Here is an 8,666-nt window from a genome sequence, read left to right as displayed (position 1 = left end):
TGGGGGTCGTTGGACAAACTGTCTGCGGCCCCTAGACCCAAAAAGAACAATTTTGCTCCCATCTGTCCTCAGAATGTTGCTCCATTTCTCCTTTGGTAAATTTCAACCTATTCAGTACATGTCTTTTTTCAGCAATGGGACATTGCGGGGGAGCTTCTAGCTGGTAGCTTTGCTTCACATGGCCTTCTTCTGATCGTAACAGTACTCACAGGTAACTTTAAGTCTTCTCTGATTTCCCTGGAGCTGATCATTGGTTGAGCCTTTGCTATTTTTGTCCATTCCAATGGTAGTTGACTGTTTTTTTCCCACGTTGTTAAGGCTTTGGATGCCATTTCAAGGCATTTGAAGTCATTTCGGCTGAGCAGCCTATATTTTTCTGCACTTCTTTATATGTTTTCCCCTTGCCAATCAACGTTTTTATCAAAGTCCACCGTTCCTCAGAGCAATGTCTGGAACGAGTATTTCATTGTGAAATACACTATGACCAGCATGCACAACATTTGCTTCCTTCCTTAAATATGGGTCATAATTGACACCTTTTTCTTCACAGAATCAATCATTTAACTAATTGAACTCACCACTGCTATTATTTTGAACATGCCTCTTTCAATTACAGATTCAATTACACAGACTGAGCAGCATGCATGTCATGACTTTTGGGTCTGTTGGTTTTCTATGACTCTACAATACTTACTAGTAAATTATTTGCCATGTAGAAATATCACTATTACCAAAAAATATGGTTATGAGGTTAGTGATGGTGGACTGCTATTATATTGAACCCAACAAAACCTATGTACATGATAGTGTGTGGTGTGGTGTGTTGTGTGTGTGTGTGTGTGTGTGTGTTTGCAGAATTGGCAGCATTGCCAAATATTTAAGGTGTTAAGATCGCCACTGCATATGAGAGGAAGTGAGTTGTAAACACAGTTATTATTATTATAAAGAGATTATTTTAGGATTTGGATGAATCCATAATCTACAGCCTATCAGGGTGTGGCTTGAAGGTTTTCGTGAACTCAAATCTCAAAGAACAAATTCACTTATAAATCATTTTTACATCTTTTCTCTACACATGATATTCTGGGAATAAATTTAATTTAATTTCAAGTCATGAACCAGATCCCTGTCAAAATAATTGACATAAAAATTGACACAGTGTGACCCAAATGGCTTGAGGCTTAGAAAAGTTCAACTTTGATAGACACTAGTGTCTTGGTGGTTCTTGTGACCACAATGATTTGATAAAATCATAAATCTTGGAGGAGCATAACAGTGACTAGAAGAAGATTAGTTCACCAGTATATGCCTGACTGCAGGCCCTCGGCTAGCTGTAAATTATAATAATTACAGTAACTGTGCAGCAGAAAGGGCCTCCAACAGATTATACATGTGGGTTCCTTGGAAGATTGTTAGCAACCAATAATTTATTTTGGATATTTAATAACTACTGATCCTTGAGCTTTGTGTTTTTAGTACTTTTTTGTGTGATGTTTTGAAAATGGCAGGTTTTTAAGATAATTTGGAAATTTCTTTTGGTGAATGATTGTAAAATTTATAAAGAATATGTTTACGGCTTTTACTACCTAACTGGGACATTTTGGAACTGACTGGAGAGGATTGCTGTGAATAAAGTACACAGCGATACACTAGAGCAAATTACGTTTCCCAATGTTTCCAGTTAATTTAAATAGCTCATGTTACTATATTGTGTGAACAGTTAACTTTATTTAATATTCTATAGTATGGGGTTTTCTTTTGCAAACTTTTTTTGTGGAGCCACCGTTACTGCCTCCGGAGATTAATGCCCCCCAAGACAATTGTGATTGATTTAAAGAAATTCAAACAACCCTGAGCATTTCTCCGATCCCAGAATTTGTCATTTTATTACCCTGTTTTTTATATCATGACCCAACCTACATGACCATAGGTGAGGGTAGGAACGGAAATTGAACAGTAGATCGAGAGCTTTGCGATCTGGCTCAGCTCTCTTTTTGTCACAATGGTGCAATAAATTGAATGTAATACCGCTGCGCTGATTCTCCGACCAATATCCCGCTCCATTGTCCCCTCATTCCAGAGCAACACCCCAAGGTTTTTAACTTCTTTGCTTGGGGTAAGGACTCATTCCCTACATGAAGAAGGCACTCCATTTGTTTCCTGCTGAGAACCATGGCCTCAGATTTAGTGGTGCTGATCCTCATCCCAGCCACTTCACACTCAGCCATAAACCGATCCAGTGAGTGCTGAAGCTCACAGGCCAATGATGCCATCAGGACCACATCATCTGCAAAGCGCAGCGAAGAGATCCCCAGCCCACCAAACTGCAATGACCCCATACGCCCGCACACCTCCCACAGTATCTCCTGTGGGACCCGGGCATACAGCTTCTCCAGATCCACAAAACACATGTAGTAGTGTAGTTGAGCATACTCCCAGGCTCCCTACAGGATCCTTGCGAGAGTGAAGAGTTGGTCTGTTGTTCCACTACCAGGACGGAATCCCCATTGTTCCACTTCAACCCGAGGTTCGACTATCGGCCAAATCCTCTTTTCCAGCACCTTGGAGTAGACTTTACCTGGGAGGCTGAGAAGTGTGATACCCCTGTATTTGGCACACACCCTCTGGTCCCACTTTTTGAACAGGGGAACCACCACCCCGGTCTGCCACTCCTTAATCCCTGGGGCTTGGCCACTGTGGCGTTTGACTACCTCAGTGAATTCCACCAGGGAAATTGACGAGAATCCCTTATCCTCCGCCAGCTCTGCCTCTGACATAGAGTCAGAGTATTAGCTGGATTTAGGAGTTCCTCAAAGTGCTCCTTGCACCGCCCTATTACTTCCTCAGTTGGGGTTACCAGCGTCCCAACCTTACTGTGCACAGCTTGGATCCAAGCTACTTTAGTGTACATTGTCCAATTTGGCCAAAATTTCTTATGATTGACAAGAGTCCAAGCCTGAGGACATTTTTAGGCCAAAATTGATTTTTGGTCATAGGATATCAGCCTTATGTGACAAACATCATCCAATTTACATGAAACGTATATGTGGTCTACATGTGACACTGAGCCGTCCCCTATACTTTAACCATTACCATGAACTCAGGACACTTCCCCTTTTATAACTTTTGAACTGTTTAATGTTCAGTCTTGTGGGAGGTATCATTGAACTCATCAGAGTTTCTCTGTCATTGGTCATTTTGGTTGGTTTGGCCCGCCTCCTATGCTAAAGCCACGCCGCTTTTTATAACTAATTACCCGTTTGATGTAGACCATTGTGTGAGGTATCATGGAACTCTGTAGAGAGTTCTTTTTTCATTGGAGATGGTTTGTCCCGCCCAAAAGGTGAACAAAACACAGCAGGCAAGGTAATCCAAAAACAAAGTATCAAAGAAGAATGGGAATCAGCAACATGGAGACAAAACAAGCAGACTAATACATAGCACTCCGCCAGAGACAATACAGTGACCTGACAATCGACAAGGGACACACAGACACTAAATACAAGAGGCAAGCGGTGGCCTCTAGCTCACCCAGTAAGAGCTGAGTTCTGCAGCGGCACGGGTTTGAATCCAACCTGCGGCCCTTTGCTGCATGTCATCCCCCATCTCTCTCCCCCTTAAATGTTTATCCACTATAATAAAGGGAAAAGCCCCCAAAAAATCTTTAAAAAAATACAAGAGCGACAGATGATACAACAGGTGACAAACATCAGGGTGAGGCAGAACAATTGAACAGGCGGGAAAACACAAGACGGGAAGTAAGACAAGACTAGGGAGGAAAACTTCAAAATTAAACAGGAAACAGAAAGATATAACCATGACAAATATCCTACATGTAAAATGTACCTTGCAGTTCTATGGTCTGGAAGTCAAAGACAAAAGCAAGCCTGTGCACTGAGGTGAGGACATTGGACTGTAGCCCAGTGCTTCTCAACCTGGGGGTCGTGAGATAGTTTCTGGGGGGTCGCCAGGTGGTTGGGAGAAAAAAATTAAAAAACATATTCTAGACTGGGAAATGGTTTTACATCACTGTGTGAGTTTGGTACATTCCATGTGTTATGTTCAAAGCTCATGTGTAAAACAGAAATGGGTCTAAATGCAGTTCGGGGGGCGAAGGGTGGGGAAGGTCACAAATGCATAAAAAAATCAACAGAGCCCAGAGCACATTGGGCAAGGCTAGGGGCTGGGGGGGCTTTAGCAAACACCAACCTCATTATTTATAGGGGTCGCTACTAGAAAAGGTTGAGAAGTGAGAACCAATATTGTAGCCTACAGTATGTCAGGGATGTGTGTGCTGGGTTTTACAGTAATTTTCACACTTGTAGACCAACAGACCAGGTAGCAAGCTAAAGCTGCCTATAGGTGATGGGAACAGTGAGTTTGCATGACAGCGCGTGTGTGAGTGTGTGTGCGTTTGACAGAGTGCAAAGACGAGCAAAATTCTAAGGAGTTAATAGTTTTTTGGTTTCTTTTTCTTCCCAAGAAGTTCCTGGAGCTATCTCACCACTGTCTCCAATTTATTTTCCAGTGTTGAGCAGATTTTCCATCAGCTCTGCTTTCACTCCTTGTACAACGCTAGGATAATGACGTCATGAATTGACTTTAGTATTGAACTGAGGTACAAACTTGAAATTAATATTGACTGTGAAAAGTGAAGTAAAATAAGGGGAGAAAAGGTGAGAGAATGGGCAATATGGGTGATAGAAGAAAATCAAAAATGGAGAGACAGATGTGGATGGATTAATAGGTTTAGCGAAAGAAGAGGAGAGAAAGAGGATTGTCAGTAATGGAAGAGGTTGATACCAGCAGAGAAGGTGTCTGTACTCTCCGCCTGAGAGAGTAATCGATTTCAGGCTCCCAGGCCCTTTTGTTGCCCCTCAGACTGGATGACTGGCACTGAAATAACTCCATAGTCCTGAGAGAAACAGATTAGACAGAGAAATAAAGAGAGAGGAGAAAAAGTACTGTAAATAAATACCAGAAAGAAAAAAGAGGGACTTAAAGAAAAGTGTAAAAGGAAAAAATAGACTCAGTAATGGAGAGATTAGGTGCAGGCAGACATCTTATTTATGAAGTTAAGGTGCAAGAGAGAAAGAGTGGTAAAGCAAAAGGCGGGTTAAATGAGATACAGAAAAAATGATTCTGTACAGACTAATATTTCCTGAGAGTTACTTGTTATAGCATTTCAAAATTAATTAATAACCGCTCTCATTAGCACACAGACCTGTCTGCCAACAAGTCACATTTGGCAGAAATTCTTTCTTTCTTGAAACAGATTGTTTCATAGCACAAAGCAGAACGCTTCCTCGTTTGCACATGATTTAAACCTAATTTCACAGCGTGTTGGCTTGGTTTTCATGGGCAGTTATTACCTTTTGGGACAATGCCAAGGCAAAGGAGGGAGGACATCTAAAAGGATCTGTTATGGAAAGGCACTGGAGGTGGGTCCAAAAGCAGACATGACACAGGATATATGTTTAAGAGATTTAATAAAGGCAAAGATGAAGATATATATATATATGTAGTATAATAGTGCAGTAAAAGAGGCAAAGGGGTGTTGTGTCCAGGGTGCAGTGCGCTCTCCAGAGTGTGCCCAGTGAATCAGTGTCTTTTGTTTGTGGCGTCAACCATGTGGTAATGGCGTCCATTGTCCAACAAACAATTCCAACACGTGGCTTACTTCCTTGCATCCAGAGGACCGGAGTCTCTGGGACGTTGGGCACTGGCAGAGTCTCTGGGAGAACGGTCCGCTGAGACTCTGGACCCCAAAACACCAAGGACTCTGGTCCACTGCACAGCTTGAGCGCTGGACTGCTGAACAGCAACGACTCTGGGCCGAAGAGAGGTTGCAGTGTGGAATGAAGACGGGAGCCATGTTAAACTTTTCCCAGTCTACGGCCTCCACAGGTTCCAGGAAAATGGCCAGGCGGGTCCCCACAAAGGACTACTTGTTGTTGGGGGCGTTAGCTGACCAGGTAACAGTTGAGCCAACAGACAAAAGATCAGGGGAACTGCTAGTAAATGTACTGGACCTTTGTCCTCCAGCTTGAAAGCTGGCTGCTTTGGCCCCTTCAGTCTGTCTCGCACACAGTACAACATTTATGTTGATGCATTTACAGGGAATATTGGGAACCACAAATCATGAGAGTTTGGGAGTTTAAATGGTTTGGACAGGAGGACCGTTGGTCATTCTCTCCACAGTATACGCAGAGTCTCTCCTTAAACGGTCGGATCCTTTCAGCAGGGGTAAGACAATTCAGTTGCATGGCTTCCTCCTTGTGAAGCACGAAAGCAGAGTTAACACAGGCAAAAGATCAACTGATTTCAACCCGAAGAACTGAGCTGGTTAGGCAGGTTGGCTAAGGTAGGTGAACTGGTTGCTCTTCTTCAACGTCTCTCTCTTAAACTGTTGTCAATGTGAATGGCTAAAAAGATTAAGTCTTGCAGATTCTTAGATTCAGACCGACCCACTAAACAGTACTTGACATTTTCATTTGAAACCTTTGTAGAAGATGCTTTGTAAAGCCCTGTCATCCTACCCGAGCTCAGCTGCTAACGTTCTAAGCTCATCTAAGTAATAAGCTTCACTTTGAGCTCGCTGACGTAAACTTGGCAGGCGCTTACTGGTATCACTGCTAGTTACGGGGTGATCAAAAACTGTGGTTATATTGGCCACAAATTGTTGGTATGTGCCATAGGTAGTTAGCGGGCTGTTCCAAAAAGCTACTCCCCAGTCTTTGTCAGGAATGATTTGCATTCTGGGTTGGCAACCGGTGGGTTTCTGGTTCGAGTCCAGTACGGACCAAAGTACAGAGTGTGGATTGGTAGCTGGAAGGATGCCAGTTCACCTCCTGGGTGCTGCTAGGTGCTCTTGAGCAAGGCACTGTACCCCGCGAGTCTGCTCAGGGTGCTGGTCCTGCACTAGCAGTCTACTTACTTTTTTTTGTCTGTGTGTGTGTGTGTATTTCAGGCCTATGTGTAGTGATCTCAAAACAAAACAGAGTGTTAATTGTAATTTCCCCACTGGAGATCAATAAACTGTATAAATTATTAAAATATTATTAAACGTCCGGCTATAGCGTTCAGTAGCAGGCACTAAAGGTTCACATGGTTGAAAGCTATTTAAGGGTACAGCTTGGGAAGGTAAGGAATCAGGTGGAAACAGAGCTGGAAGCTGTGGTTGATGGTTTTCCCACTTAGGTCATGTTGAAGAACTGGTGAACGGTGTCCATGATTCCCAATATCTGAGTGTTGGCCGAGCATAATGACTTGGGAGTCATAGTGGAGCAAAAAATCTTGAGGGACACACACACACGCACACACACACACACACATATATATATATATATATATATATATATATATATATATATATATATATATATACACAGTGCAATACCGGTAATAGGACAAGTTGGATGACTACTGGGGTAACCTGATGTTACCAGGACAGGTTGGAGGACTAACCTAAAGCTTTCTTCTTCTGTCTGCAGTCTTAAAGCAACACCATCATCAGCTGTGTGTCTGATCGCTGCTTCATGTTGAACATACTTGTGTGTACAGTATATAGTAATGTTTGAATAAATGTTAAAATGAAGAAACACATTTCGTTAATGTCTTTGCATAACTAATGGTTATTAAACAGATAGTATATGAATACAATTATTCAGTTAGAAGCTCCCTGTGCTCAAGTCACAAATTGATGGAAAAATAGACATTGAAAAACAGTTTATATTATATATACACACACCCAAGAACTTAATGACACGGACAAACCAGTTAAATTAATGCACTTATTTTTAGAATGCCAATCTCTAATGTAGCAAATGATCTATTCAACGTCTCTCTTTGGCTTTCCCGTCCTCAGTGACCGCCCCCGTTTGTTCCTTAGTTCCTGTTAAAAGACAGCAAACACAAGAAAAGGATGTTTACCGTTAGGATGGAACGTTATACTTTGTATATGGGTAACTACTCATATATTTTAGCCTTCATTTAACGTTACTAGTGAAGTTAACAAAGTGCAACGTTACCTCCTATCCTGCAGTAACAACTGATAAACACCAATTTCTAAATCTCTACTAACAATACGCATATACAGTAGCAGCATAAGAAAAGAGATGAAAAGGCCACCAAAACAAATGTATCTACTTAATTATTATAGCAATTTGGACCAAGCGTTTAGCTTTACATTGATGTAACCGATTACCGGAGAAAACAAATATACAGCAAACACTAAAGATACTTCCATTTAAATTATTATTTTGCCTTTAGCTTAGGTCCGCCATTACATTTCTTTATCGAGCCGGCAAAGCCGTGCACATAGGATTGTGGGTGATTTGGGAGAGTGAAAGATACACATATGCATCCTTTGCCGTCAATGGGAAGTTTTCTGAACGAAGGACTCAGTTCTTGGAGGAATTCGGATGATCCTCAACACGGTCCTTGGATGAACGTCAGTGATGTAGCATCCTCAAAATTTAGCCACACAAGCTAGAACACCAGGAAACAGAATTACACAGGGAGCCAGCAGGGACGGACTTGGACCCAAAGATCGTCCCTGGCATCTTGGCCCATACTGGCTCACTATATAAGATCACCAATACCCCCTGTTCCCCTGGATGTGTATAGCCTACCTACTCCTACTTCTTAAAACTACTAACGCCATG

General features: G+C 42.1%; 1 long non-coding RNA gene across 1 annotated transcript in view; it reads left to right on the top strand.

Moving 5' to 3' along the window:
• Positions 1-8,426, top strand: part of LOC116670599 (uncharacterized) — an 18,100-nt gene extending 9,674 nt beyond the window's left edge. Inside the window, exon 3 of the long non-coding RNA XR_004327062.1 lies at positions 8,272-8,426. This is a non-coding gene — a long non-coding RNA (uncharacterized LOC116670599). The remainder of the gene's footprint in view (positions 1-8,271) is intronic.
• Positions 8,427-8,666: the final 240 nt, after the last annotated feature.

The sequence above is a fragment of the Etheostoma spectabile genome, chromosome 20 (assembly GCF_008692095.1).
Source record: "Etheostoma spectabile isolate EspeVRDwgs_2016 chromosome 20, UIUC_Espe_1.0, whole genome shotgun sequence".
NCBI classification, from domain to species: Eukaryota; Metazoa; Chordata; class Actinopteri; order Perciformes; family Percidae; genus Etheostoma; species Etheostoma spectabile.
Note: the sequence above shows the minus strand (reverse complement) of the source record. Positions and strands in the feature narration are given on the sequence as shown.